The sequence below is a fragment of the Pan paniscus genome, chromosome 8, assembly GCF_029289425.2.
Source record: "Pan paniscus chromosome 8, NHGRI_mPanPan1-v2.0_pri, whole genome shotgun sequence".
Classification (NCBI taxonomy): Eukaryota; Metazoa; Chordata; class Mammalia; order Primates; family Hominidae; genus Pan; species Pan paniscus.
The window spans coordinates 90,536,008-90,548,494 of NC_073257.2; the positions used below are offsets into that span (position 1 = coordinate 90,536,008).

General features: G+C 48.6%; 1 long non-coding RNA gene across 1 annotated transcript in view; it reads left to right on the forward strand.

The window, feature by feature from the left end:
* LOC129393225 (uncharacterized) overlaps positions 1-11,885 on the forward strand; it is a 34,283-nt gene extending 22,398 nt beyond the window's left edge. Inside the window, exon 3 of the long non-coding RNA XR_008619959.2 lies at positions 1,063-11,885. This is a non-coding gene — a long non-coding RNA (uncharacterized LOC129393225). The remainder of the gene's footprint in view (positions 1-1,062) is intronic.
* The last annotated feature ends 602 nt before the right edge of the window (positions 11,886-12,487 follow it).

A 12,487-nucleotide genomic window follows, 5' to 3' on the forward strand; every position in this document is an offset into this window, starting at 1 on the left:
GATTTTCATGTCTTGAGTATATATCAGACTGGTGCAAAAGTTATTGCGGTTTTTGCCATTACTTTTGATGCCAAAAGCGACAATTACTTTTGCACCAACCCAATAGGAGTGGAATTGCTGGGTCATGTGTTACTTCTATGTTTAATCATTTGAAGAACAGTCAGACTCTTCCAAAGTGGCGGTACTATTTTCCATTCCTAAAAGCAGTGTATTTAGGGGTCTAATTTTCCTGCATGCTGTCCTACCCTTACTATTATCTGACTTTTTGATTCTAGTCATCCTAGTTGGTGTAAAGTGGTATCTCACTGTGGTTTTGATTTTTATTTCCCTCAATAATGATATTGAGCATCTTGTCATGTGCTTATGTGCTTGTTGGCAATTTATAAGTCTTTTTTGAAGAAATATCTATTCAGATCCTTTGCCCACTTTTAATTGGGTTGTCATTTTATTATTGAGTCATAAAACTTCTTTATATATGCTATATACAAGTCCTTTATCAGACATAGACTTAGCAAAAATTTCCTCCTATTTTGTGAATTGTTTTTTCACAGTCTTCATGGTGTCCTTTAAAGGACAAAAGTTTAAAAATTTTATGAAATCCAATTTTTCTATTTTTACTTTTGTTGCTTGTTCATTTGGGGACACATCTGAGAAACCATTGTCCAATCCAAGATCACAACAATTTGCCCTCATGTTTTCTTCTAAGAGGTCAATAGTTTTAGCTCTTCTGTTTGGAGTTTTGATTCACTTTTAGTTAATTTTTTCCATATGGTTTGATGTAGGGATCCAATTTCATCCTTCTGCATGTTGTCCCAGCACCATTTTGTTGAAAAAATTATTATTTCTCCATTGAATTGTTTTGACATCCTTGCTGAAGATGAATTGACTTTAGATGTGAGGATTAATTTCTGGATCCTCAAGCCAGTTAAATTAGCCTACATGTTTATCCTATGCTGGTACCACACTGTCTTTATTACTGTAACTTGGAAGTAAGTTTAAAAATCAGGAAGTGTGAGTCCTCCAACTTTGTTCTTTTTCAATACATATTTTTTTCTATTCCAGGTTCCTTGAATTTCTACGTGAATTTTAGGATCAGCTTGTCCATTTCTGCAAAGAAGCCAGCTGAGCTTTTGATTGGAATTGCATTGAATCTGTAGATCAATTTGGAGAGCATTTGCATCTTAACAGTATTAAGTCTTCTCATCCATGAACATACTATATTTTTCCATGTATTTAGATCTTTAATTGCCTTCAACAATGTTTTGTAGTTTTTAGAATATAAATCTTGCACTTCTTCTGTTAAATGTATTCCAAAGTATTTCTTTTGACACTATTGTAAGTGAAATTGTTTTCTTAGTTTCATTTTCAGATTGTTCACTATATGATATCACTTTTGTGGGATAGTATGTGATTGCTCATGAATGGTGCTGCTACACTGATTTTTAATGACTTGTTTAGATAGACAAAAACTTCAAAATAAGATCTGCCTTACGCACACTAGGAGCATCCTAGCATCTTTGAATTCTGAGACGTCATTTTATTACAACAGTTTGTTTATTGATTTATTTGTCGAGGGCCCCCTGTGGGCCAGACATTCTTTTAGGAGTGAGAGGCACTGCAGTGGGTGCGGCAAAGTTTCTACCCCTATGGAGCTTGTGTTCTCATGGGGAAGACAGACAACAAACTAACCGCTAACCAAATACTTAATATAATTTCAGGCAATCACAAGTCCTTTGAAAGAAAATGAATTAGCCTTAGGATACAAAGTTCAGGGGCACAATGTCAGATTCAATGGGATGGTGGGGAAGGCCTTTCTGGGGAGGTGACATAGGGACAGAATTAAGTGCAGGGTGAGCTGTGTGGAGAGCTGGGGAGGACAGTAGGCACCAGGCCCTGGGTGGGAACACACTGCAGGGGATGGGGGACCGTAGGAGAGCCAGTGTGGCCAGGGTAGAAGGGAGCTGAGATGGGGAGAGGAGCTGAAGAGTTAGGCAGGGACCAGGCCACGAAGTCAGATGGGCCATGGTAAGCACTGTGGCTTTTACCCTGAGTGTGATGCCAAGTCATTGGAGAAATTACCAAGAGCTGCAGGAGTCAGGGAAGGTGTCTTGAAAGTCAAGGAGGTAGGTGAGTTCTGCAGGGAGAATCTGCATGCGCAAAGGCTTCAGGGTATGGAGAGCCAGGCAGGAGCAACAGCAGGAAAAAAGGTATGGGAAGAAGCTCAGCCTGATTGAAGCAAATGGAGTACATTCTGGAGCAAGACAAAAGAGAAAAGGGGGGAGGGTTGGCATGCTCTCTGGTTGTATCATGGTCTATCCAGAAGGTAGCTTTGGTTTTAGCCCAGATTCAAGGCTTAGGAAACCTAGAATTGAGCTTTGGCTCTGATGTTGACTTGTTATATGACCTTGGGCAAGTCATCTCCCTTCTTTGGGGCTTGATGTTGTCATCTGTACAATGGGTGCTTTAGAACAAGAACAACCTCAAGTGTGTTGTCCCTGTAATGCATATCTTTGGAGACTGCTTGATTCACCAAACCCTGGACGTGAGCCCTTGCTAGGAGAGAGGCCTTCTGTTAGCTGAGCTGGTCTATAGCTTCTCTAAGCTCAGATGCTTCCTGCCCTGAGGTTTGGCAGGGTGACAGGGTAGAGTGTTACTATGATATATCTCTCCCTTTCATCATTGCCAAGCTAATGTGATAGCCTGTGGCTGGTCTGTAGGGCGGCTAAGCTTGCAAGGACAAGGTCCAGAGAGGGAATGACTTCTGCTTTAGCTCACCCAGCAAATTGGAGGCAGAATAGAAACATGGTTCCTGGTTCTGGACTCGTGGTCTTTCCACTGCACCCCACTGCTTCTGGCAAGTTGAAAGCCAATGCCCTTTGGGCAAGGAGAATTAACAAGAGGTAGAGAGAGGAATGTGTCTGAATGTTGGTTAGGTGATAGGAGAAACAAGAAGTGAGCAGCCTCCTGGTGGTTCTACTTCTCTCTGATCAGGACACACCAGCACAGAGGTGCAGACCCTTGCTCTAGCTGCACCTGCCCTGGAGCCAGCAGCAGAGGGTGCTCAGGAATCCTGGGAAGCCAGCCTGTGAGCCCTCGCTGTGCCACACCTCTGTACCCACCACAACCTCTCCACCAGCGTGATCTGGCCCATGACATTTTCTGCTCAGAAGTCTTTCCTTTGCTCACTTGCAGACAGGACTGGGGCAGGACTGTGGCAGCTTCTTCCCTGGGCTGCTCTATTCAGACTCTGGGGAACTTGTAGGTGATGAAATTGGGAAAATAAAAGTTGTCCTCATTCTGGTCACCACTTTGGGAACACAGTTTTGGGAACACTTGAGAGAGGGGCTGATTCGTATGCCTCTGACAGACTGGCCCAGCACCCAGGAGACCGCAGCCTCCTCCATGCCAACCATGGCACCTGCTGGCATAGTCCACTAGTGCCCCAGTGACATTTGCCACTTTTCAGAGTCTTTCCTCACTCTTTACCCTCTTTAGGCCTTAGCCAGTCTGCTTTGCCAACTTGGGTGTGGTGGCTACTGTCTTTGCTCCAGCCCTTAACCTTGCGTTCTCCTGTCCTGACCATCTGCTCCTCCTAGTGACCATGGGGGCCATGGGCTCCAAGCCAGGCCAATCAGAACCTTTCCCTGGGACTTTTTGCCACTTGAGCTGGCCCAAAAGAGCTTGTTATCCTTTTTCATACAAAGCTGTTTAGATATAAGCCAGAGATGCCTGTGACCAGTATTTCAACCTCCTGAAAAGCTGAAACTGGAAGAATAAAGTCAGCTGTCAGAGAAAGAGATGGAGGTTAGATAAAGCATCCTAGGGTGCTTGGATGCCTGAATCCCACTGTACCTGTACCTCCCCTCTTTTTTGAGAGAGCTGGTGAACTTGAGTTTTTGTAGCAGCCAAAGGAACTCTGACTAATCTGTGGATCTGATAACCCTGGCTTGGCCTTTTCATGGGTTGTGAGAATCTGATGACCTGCCCGTGGTCCAAAACCAGCCAGGGGTAGATCTTCAAGAAGGCTTCCCCATCCCAAACTCCTTACAACAGCCATTCCACTCATCATGTGGAAAAGTGGGTAACCAGAAAGGACAGGAAAGGTGGGGACACATAATTGTTGGGGCTTGACATAGGCTCTCTCATCTCCACACAGTTAATACTGTTTTATGATAAAACAAAGAAATAAAATCCTACTTTATAAATTAAAAAAATCAAGACCATGCTGCTTGGTTCCTTCAGGCCCTGGGGAGTCTGTGTCTCAGCTCAAGTGGCCAGCTGGACAAGATGGGTGTCACCCTGGCCAGCCCCTGGACCAGCCTGCCTCAATCTCTGGGCCTAACTGATGCCGTGGGTTCAGCCTACAGAGTCTCCTCCCTGGACATCTCTCTGGAGATTCAGGGTTGGCCAGGGCCTTGTGTGATAAGAATCACTGAATGTCAGTGCCCAGAGGAATCTTTGAGATGGAGAATGGAGCAAGGCATGAGACAAAGACACTTGGCCAGGTTCACACTGCTGTGTGGCTGCAATATGCTGGGCACAGAAACAGACGCAGGGAACCTTGGCTTAAGAGCTCCCACCACTGCTGCTGTATGCCACACTGCTTCCTGCCTGGTCCATCAATGTCCCCAGCAGGTGACCTTGGACAGCGTCCCAGGAGCCAAATGTGGTCCCAGGGTCAGACTGACATGACAGGGAAGATCTATAGGTCTGGTGGAAGCTGCTTGGTGGCATCTCGCCCAGGAGTATCTAAGAATATAAAAGGGTTAGATTTGGGGATATGTATTTTAGCAGATTCTGAAACTTGCCTCTTGTATTTTTGTATACTTATACTCTGCTTCATGAGCTCAGATATAAAATCTAGGTCTGTCTTCTCTCCTAGGGCCTCTGTTGCTTGAAGATACAGAACTTCCTTCAAAGAAATAGGTGAATGGCCCATGCAGTAAATGCCCCCAGGACTGAGGTGATAAGCTCCTGGCTTTTCAGTAGACCTTCTGCTTGGCCATGCTTTGCAGGCTTCTGATCACTAGTCCAGGTGACTGGTTGAGGATGAAAAAGTCACCTCTTAGCCTCCTCCATTGCTCCTCCATGGCTCCTCCATGCTGTTTTCCTCAAGAAGGAAGCTCTGACCTGCTGGGGTACTCGTGGCTTACCAACACCAAGCCCTCTGTTTCACTTTTCTCCTTGCAGGGGCCTTTCTCTGCAGCGGTCCTTCTCCTTGTCCGTTGGCCTGAAGCCTGACCTTTGGTAAGGTCTTCGGCCAGAATGGTATCATGAGAAAGATAGGCATGAGGTGTAGTTGAATACTGTACTGAAACTGAAAAACAGAATGGTTGCATAGATATTTTAAGTCCAGTTTCTTTTTTCTTTTTTTTTTTGTTTTTGAGATGGAGTCTCGCTTTGTCGCCCAGGATGGAGTGCAGTTGTGCGATCTCGGCTCACTGCTACCTCTGCCTCCTGGGTTCAAGCAATCCTCTTGCCTCAGCCTCCCGAGTAGCTTGGATTACAGGTGCACACCACCACATGTGGCTAATCTTTTGTATTTTTAGTAGAGATGGGGCTTCGCCATGTTGACCAGGCTGGTCTTGAACTCCTGACCTCAAGTAATCCATCCACCTTGGCCTCCCAAAGTGCTGGGATTACAGGTGTGAACCATTGTGCCAGGCCTTCTTGAAGTCCAGTTTCTACTGAACATGTATCACTTTCTCACCATCATAAAATAAAATAATCAGTACGTCAAACTATCATATATTGGAGACCATCTACATCATATACGTATACATATCACATACATATACATACATATACATATATGATGCACATGTATACATCATATGCAGTGATGTACTTATTTCTTGATCCAAGTGTTGGTTAAATGGGGATATTCAGTTTGTAAAAAATTAGCAAACTATAAACTATAATCTTGTTATAATGTGAAAAAAAAAAGAAAGGCATGAGGGAGGCAGAGCACCGGCCTTGGAGTCAGAACATCTGGGTTTGAAATCCTGACTCTACTGAATATTTGCTGAGCCAAGTTGCTTCACTTTCTCATCTTCCCTACCTGTTGCCCTGCTGCATGGGGCTGATTACACCTCCTTCATGCCCTTGCTCATTAGGAGAGCTAAATGCCAGGGGGCAGGGGGACGAGGTGGTGTGCAAAAGCTTGGGTCACAGAGCAGATGATCAGGAGGTCAATGCCTGGTGCATTAGGCCACCCCAGCACTTCTTGCAAGAAAGAACACAGGAGAGCAGCAAGCCAGAGAGAGCTGAGCTTTTGCTGGAGTCATGTGACAGGCAGGACAGTGACTGAGGATTTAATGAAAGGACAATTTGAGCACCTCCAGTTCCAATGCCAATGAGTGCCTCTCCCTGTGTCCCCAGGACCGGGATGGTGCTAGCTGTTTGTGAAGTGCAACTTGTCCCCAGTAAGCATCTGTTTTGCTTCTCTCAGCACCAGCCCTTCAGGAAATTCTCGGCAGGCCCCCTGTGTGCTCCAAAGCGACGCCTTCCCAGCTCACTTTGGCTGCCAGCAGCCTTCCAGCAGGGGCTTCTTGCTCTGAATCCTAACACGAGCTTCAGCAGGGGCTTTAGTTGCTGCACTCAGCAGGGGACAGGAAGGGATGGTGGTGGATGGAGGGTGATGAGGCAGTGGGCCTTGTTCAGGGTTTCTGGGATGCTGCGGCAGACAGGGTCTGTCTGTGCATGTCTGCGGAGGCTGGCTCATCAGCCTGCAGGCCGGCCTAGTGCCTCATTTCTCAGTCAATGCCCCCAGCACTTGGTGAGCTGGGTCGACAGGGGGTGCAGCCACTGAGACAAGCAGCCAGATAGCTACTGGTCATGTTGCTTCAAGAAAAGGAGGTTAGGCCAGCCACAGTGGCTCACTCCTGTAACCTCAACGCTTTGGGAGGCAGAGGCAGGAGGATCGCTAGAGGCCAGGAATTTGAGACCAGCCTGAGCAAGACCCCGACTCTAAAAATTTTTTTTCTAAAAAATCGGCTAGGACTAAACAAGTATCCAAGCTACTTGGCAGGCTGAGTGGGAGGATCACTTGAGCCTTGGCGTTTGAGGCTGCAGTGAATTCTAGCCTGGGTGACAGATTGACATCCTGTGTCTAAGAAAAGGAAAAAGAAAAGACTGTTAAGAATTTCAGTGATGCAGAGGCTTATAATGGGCTCTTGGGCCTTGCCTCTTCTTTATTCATGTGCTCACATGTAGTCATTCCCTGCCAGCCTCTAGTTCAGCCCCTGGGCACTCAGTCAGGGACAGGAAGCATGGCCCCTGCCTCTCTGATGCCCTTTGCAAAGACCCTGTCATGTCTCTGCCTGGATGACAGCCACAGCAGGGCAAGCCACGTGATGGAGCAGGAAAACCCTGCAGCCAGACTGCCTTGGCTCAGCTCTCAGCTCGACCACTCCTTTGGGTTCTGATTTAGGGCAAGAAAGTTACCTTCTCTGTGCTGCGACCAGCCTGATCAACATAGTGAAACCCCGTCTCTACTAAAAATACAAAAAATTAGCTGGGCGTGGTGTCGGGTGCCTGTAATCCCAGCTACTCGGGGCGATGAGGCAGGAGAATCGCTTGAACCTGAGAGGCAGGTTCAAGATTGCGCCATTGCACTCCAGCCTGGGCAAAAAGAGTGAAACTACGTCTCAAAAAAATAAATAAATAAAGGAGGGGGGGGGATGACAGCAGTCCCTAATTTATATAGTTGGCATGAAGTTCAATAGGTTAATGAGTGCAAAGAGTGTGAAATAGGGCCTGGAATCTAGTCCATAAGTAACAAAATCATAATGACTCGGTTGTGCTACCTCTTGAGTCACCTTCTTCTAGGCTATCTCCATCACACAACCTTAGCGATCTTTCTAGGTCAGTCTGATCATAGTAAAGTCATTCAGAGGCTCCGTTGAAAGTTCAAACCTTTCCATGACCTTCAGACCCCTGCTTTCCTCCTCTTGATCACCTTTCCAAATGGCCATGCCCACTTTTCTCCTCTCTACCTTACAGACACTGCAGATGGCCTGCCATTTGCTAAACTTGCCACAGCTTCTCATCCTCTGCTGATCCTGGGGGACCTCTCCTCTCTCCTCCTTACCTCCCTGGAGTCCTACATGGGTTCTTCAAGAGGCCCTTCAGTTTGTATTTGAAGGTAGAGAATCCTTCCTTGATTTCTCCTTCTCTAACCAAAGCCAGCCCCTCCTGTGACCTCTCCCATTGACTGTCTACCCCAGGTCTCCTGTGCTAAGCAGTGTGTTGTAACCGCCCGAGTAAGCATATGTCTTCCATTGAACTCAGTGTCCTCTGGCCATGTCGGAGTCCTCTCTGGGCTGGCATGAGTAGACCCACAACAAACAGTTGTTGAAGGAATGAATGAACAAGATGCTTGGTGAATGCTTGCCAGATTAGAATGAAGAAGCTGCTAATCTCCTTTTGTCCTTACTACAACCCTTAAAGCAGATGGGGAGACACTAGCAGCCTGTTGGGACTTAGCTGCTACTTTGTTGGTATAAGTGACAGCTGGCTGGCCCCAGGCAGCTGCAAGATATGGCCTGGTCCGACTCTTTGGACAGTGCTTGCTCTTCTCCCCAGTTAGCACGCGTTCTGTTGCCTGGGAGGGGTAGGTTGATGCACATGAAACATAGTACTTTCCAGAGATGCTCACCACACTGTCACCATGCCACATTCCCTTCTGCAGTGTGAACTTGCCCCTCCCCCATGAAGATGCAGACTCCCATCTCCCCCACCTTGAATGTGGGCTTGAGCCTACTTGATCAATACAGTGGGATGGAAGGGATGTTCTGAGACTTCCAAGGTTAAGCCATAAGAAGCTTTGCAGCTTCTGCCCGGGTCCTTTAGAATTCTCTCTTGGGATGCTCCTTCTGGGAAGCCAGCCTCCATACTATGAGATGGCAAAGCCATAGAAGTGGCCATGTGTAGGTGCTCTGGTGGACAGCCTTGGCTGAGTTCCCTGCAACAGCCCAGCCACGTGAGTGAGCCTTTTGGGATACCCAGATGGGCCAAACCTTCAGATGATGCCATCCCCAGTGGACATCTGACTGCAATCCCATGTGAGACCTGGTGCGTGAGCTGCTCAGCTGAACCCAGTAAACCCGCAGAAACATGAGAGATGGTGATAAATGTTTGTTTGAAGTCACCAAGCTTTATGGTGGCAACAGATAAACAACACCAAGTTGGACTTGGTGCCAACTGGAGGAAGAAGTGACTGCTGACCACTTCTCTGTCTCCAAAGGGTGACTCCAGAGAGCCCCCAGCCTATGATTTCTCAGGATGTAGAGGAAGGGACTTGGAGGTGGGAACCACATGATCTCCATTGTAAGGCCCACTAGCCTCTGAGATGCTTTCTTCAATTTGCACACTGCTCTGGGGCAAAAGACAGAGGGAGGGTTGGGACTGTTTCAAGGTCTAGTTTCCTCAGACTGTGGGGAATAACTAGTTTCAAGTGCACAGGTATAATGCCTTTACACACATCCTACATCCTGGTCCCTGTATGGTCTACTCCATGAAAATGGTCTAGATGCTTAGTACATGGAAGACGGAAGCAAGGAAATGGTGATGGAGCACCCATTCTGTGCCAGGTGGCTGACCTCCATTATTTCATTTGCTCTTCACAACAATTTGATGAGAGTAGAAGTATTATCCATATTGCACAGATGAAACTCGGTCAGAAAGGTTCAGTGATGTGTCCACACAGCAAGCAAGTGGCCAACCTGAAAAAACCCAGGCCGGCATCTCTACTGTTGATGACTTATGAATGGTCTCAAAGATACTGGGAAGATTCCCAGGGCTGTGCTTCATCCCCAGCTGCTGGTCAGGGCCTGAAATCCCCTCATTATTGCTTTGCTACTTTAGCTTAAATCCTGGATCCTGCCAGTGCTAATCCCTCTGGAAGGATGATGCATTACAATGTTATTAATCACCTACCCCAGGCAGACTGAGGTCCATCGTCTCTCCTGAGAGTCTGTTTTCATGGGAGGGAATGTGGGGTAGAGGCGCTGCTTTCAGGGACGGAAGAGAAACAGGTGGGGTCATAACAGGTTCCTAGTTCAGGCTTTTCTCCATTCTTTCCAGATGGACCTTGATGGTGAGCTTGGAAAATCAAGATGATAGATCCTTAGTATGGGGCATGGGACAAGCCCCAACCCCTGCCTGAGACTGGCCTTCACCAAGCCCAGTGGCAGCTCTAGAAAATATCTCTCCAGCTAATGAAGTCCATCCCTGGAATGGGCATGGGCACATTCATTGTCCTCTTCAGCTTCCTTCACATTTGGCTGGTTTCCCTTCAAGACTCCTGGGAGAGGCGTGTTTAGTTCTGGGCTCCAAACTCAAGGAGTGGCATTAAGCGACTGGTGCGAGGCCAGAGCAGACAGCAAGGCTGAGTGGGGAGGGAATGCCGATTCCTGATAGAGCAGTGCAAGGGTTCTCCAAGGGGAGGAGACCCGGGGGCTGGAGAGCTGGTTTCCACCCTGAGGATACCGGGTGGCTGAGTGCATTGCTGGACTTTGTCCATGCTCCTAATCCTTCTCTTTGGGACGGTTCCAGTTCTGGGGAGGCAGAGGCTACTTCACATGGGTGATCATGATGGGGAGTGACTACCTTGTCACTGGAGGTGGCTGAGCAGAAGACCTAACTGCCCATCTAGGCTCTGCAGAGAGGCTCCCACGGAAGGAGAAGGGACCGGGTGACCTTGGAGACCCCTTATCATGTTTCATTCCCAGGCTCTGAGAAAGGACAACCCCATCCTGGTGCAGCAAGATTTTAACCCCCTGGGGTAAAAGGGGGGGAACAAATTGCTGTGGCTGTCCCGGCGCTCATCAACCCTCCCGGCTCCCTTTACTCTGCTCTTTGGAGGTCTAACTTCCCTTTGGCAAGGAGCCCTTGCTCCTTTCTTTTCTCCCTTCCTGCTTTCCTTTCATTCATTTAACAAATTCTTGTTCAGCAAATTCTTTCTTGCAATGCCTCCTAGGATATTGGGCAATGCACTTAGTCTTGGGGGACCCTGGAGTGAGGAGAATGAATACCGCCCCTGCCCTTATGGAACAGCAGTGGGGAGCGCCTGTGGAATAGGGGAGTGAGATGGATTATAGAAGTCTTGGGGGAAATCCAAGAAGGTTCAAAGTGAGGGCCGTGTTCAGGTAGGAGATGGTGTGGGGTGGGCTGGGAGGGTGGCAGTGGGGCAGGGGAAACTGGATGGAGCCCAGAGACAGAGAATAGGAGAATTCATCAGTGCTTGATGGAATGTTGGCTGTGGCAGGCAGGTGAGGAAGACGGGGTGTCAGAGGACTCCTAGGTCGCTGGCTAGAGCCCCTGGGTAAGGGAGGGGGCCAGTCCCGGGGATGCCTCACCGCAGCGGTGGCGTGGCTGGCAAAGCTACCTCATGCTGGGGAAGGCTTCTGTACTAACGTTTCATTTCGGGCAGGTCTAGGAACAGGGACCATGCATTTGCTCACATCCTCTCTCCAGAGCCTGTCCGCATCCCTTCTGCTCTTCCCGACAGCTCCCAGAAGCAGGTCTCTTTCTTAAGATGCCTCCTAGGTGCCTGCCCTCCTTTCTGCCGCTTCTCTGCTCATCATTGCAGAGGAGTGGTGATTGACACACCTAGAGGCCAATGAACTGCCTAGCTCCACCCACCACTCCCAGGTTCGCTGAGTCCCTCCCCAGCTCTCTCCTGTTCTCCTCCCGCAAGATCTCTCACGGTATCAAAATACCAGACAAGATCCAGGGCAATAACAGGCCTGATTTCCACCTAGGGAGACAAGGGAGGGCCCAGCTGGGCCTCTTCACAGCATCCGTGATCGACCCCACCTGGCTGGATGTTGCGGGGGCGGCAGGGCAGTCTCAGGCTTCCCGGCCAGAGCCTGCAGCCGGTAAACATTCCTGCCCCGTTTCCATGGCTGCCAGTTGGGCTTGAGCCACTGGGGGCTGGGGGAGGGGCTTTGACTGGGCCTGCCTGTTCGACTTTGGGGGATTTGGTAGTTCTCCCTCTCCAGATTAGCTCATTGTGAAGCTGCTCTGAAGAACTCCCCTTTCCAGCAGCCAGTGTGCATGAAGCCAGTTCACTCCCTCCTGGGGGTCCCTCCCTGTGGGCGTGAAGCTCGTGAACCCCTGAGTCCCCCTTCCTGTGGATGTGAGGTTGGGGCACCCCTGGGCACTCCTTCCTGTGGATGTCAAGCCAGTGCACCCCTGGGTACCTCTGCCTGTGGGTGTGAAGCTGGTGCACCCCTGGGTCCTCCTCGTGTACTCTGAGGCACTGGGATCCTGGTTTCAGGGCTTGCTCAGTCATCTCTGGTGGTGTAGGTCTTTGTGTTCAGTTTTGTAAGTGGAGAAAACTGAAGATGATTCTGTTTACCTTACCCACCCCCTCACTTACCTCACCTAGCTCAGGGGCTGGGTATGGGGTGGTCTCAGCCCAGGACAACCTTTTAAATATTAAACATGGTACCATGCGATGTTTGTCATACTTATGACCTGG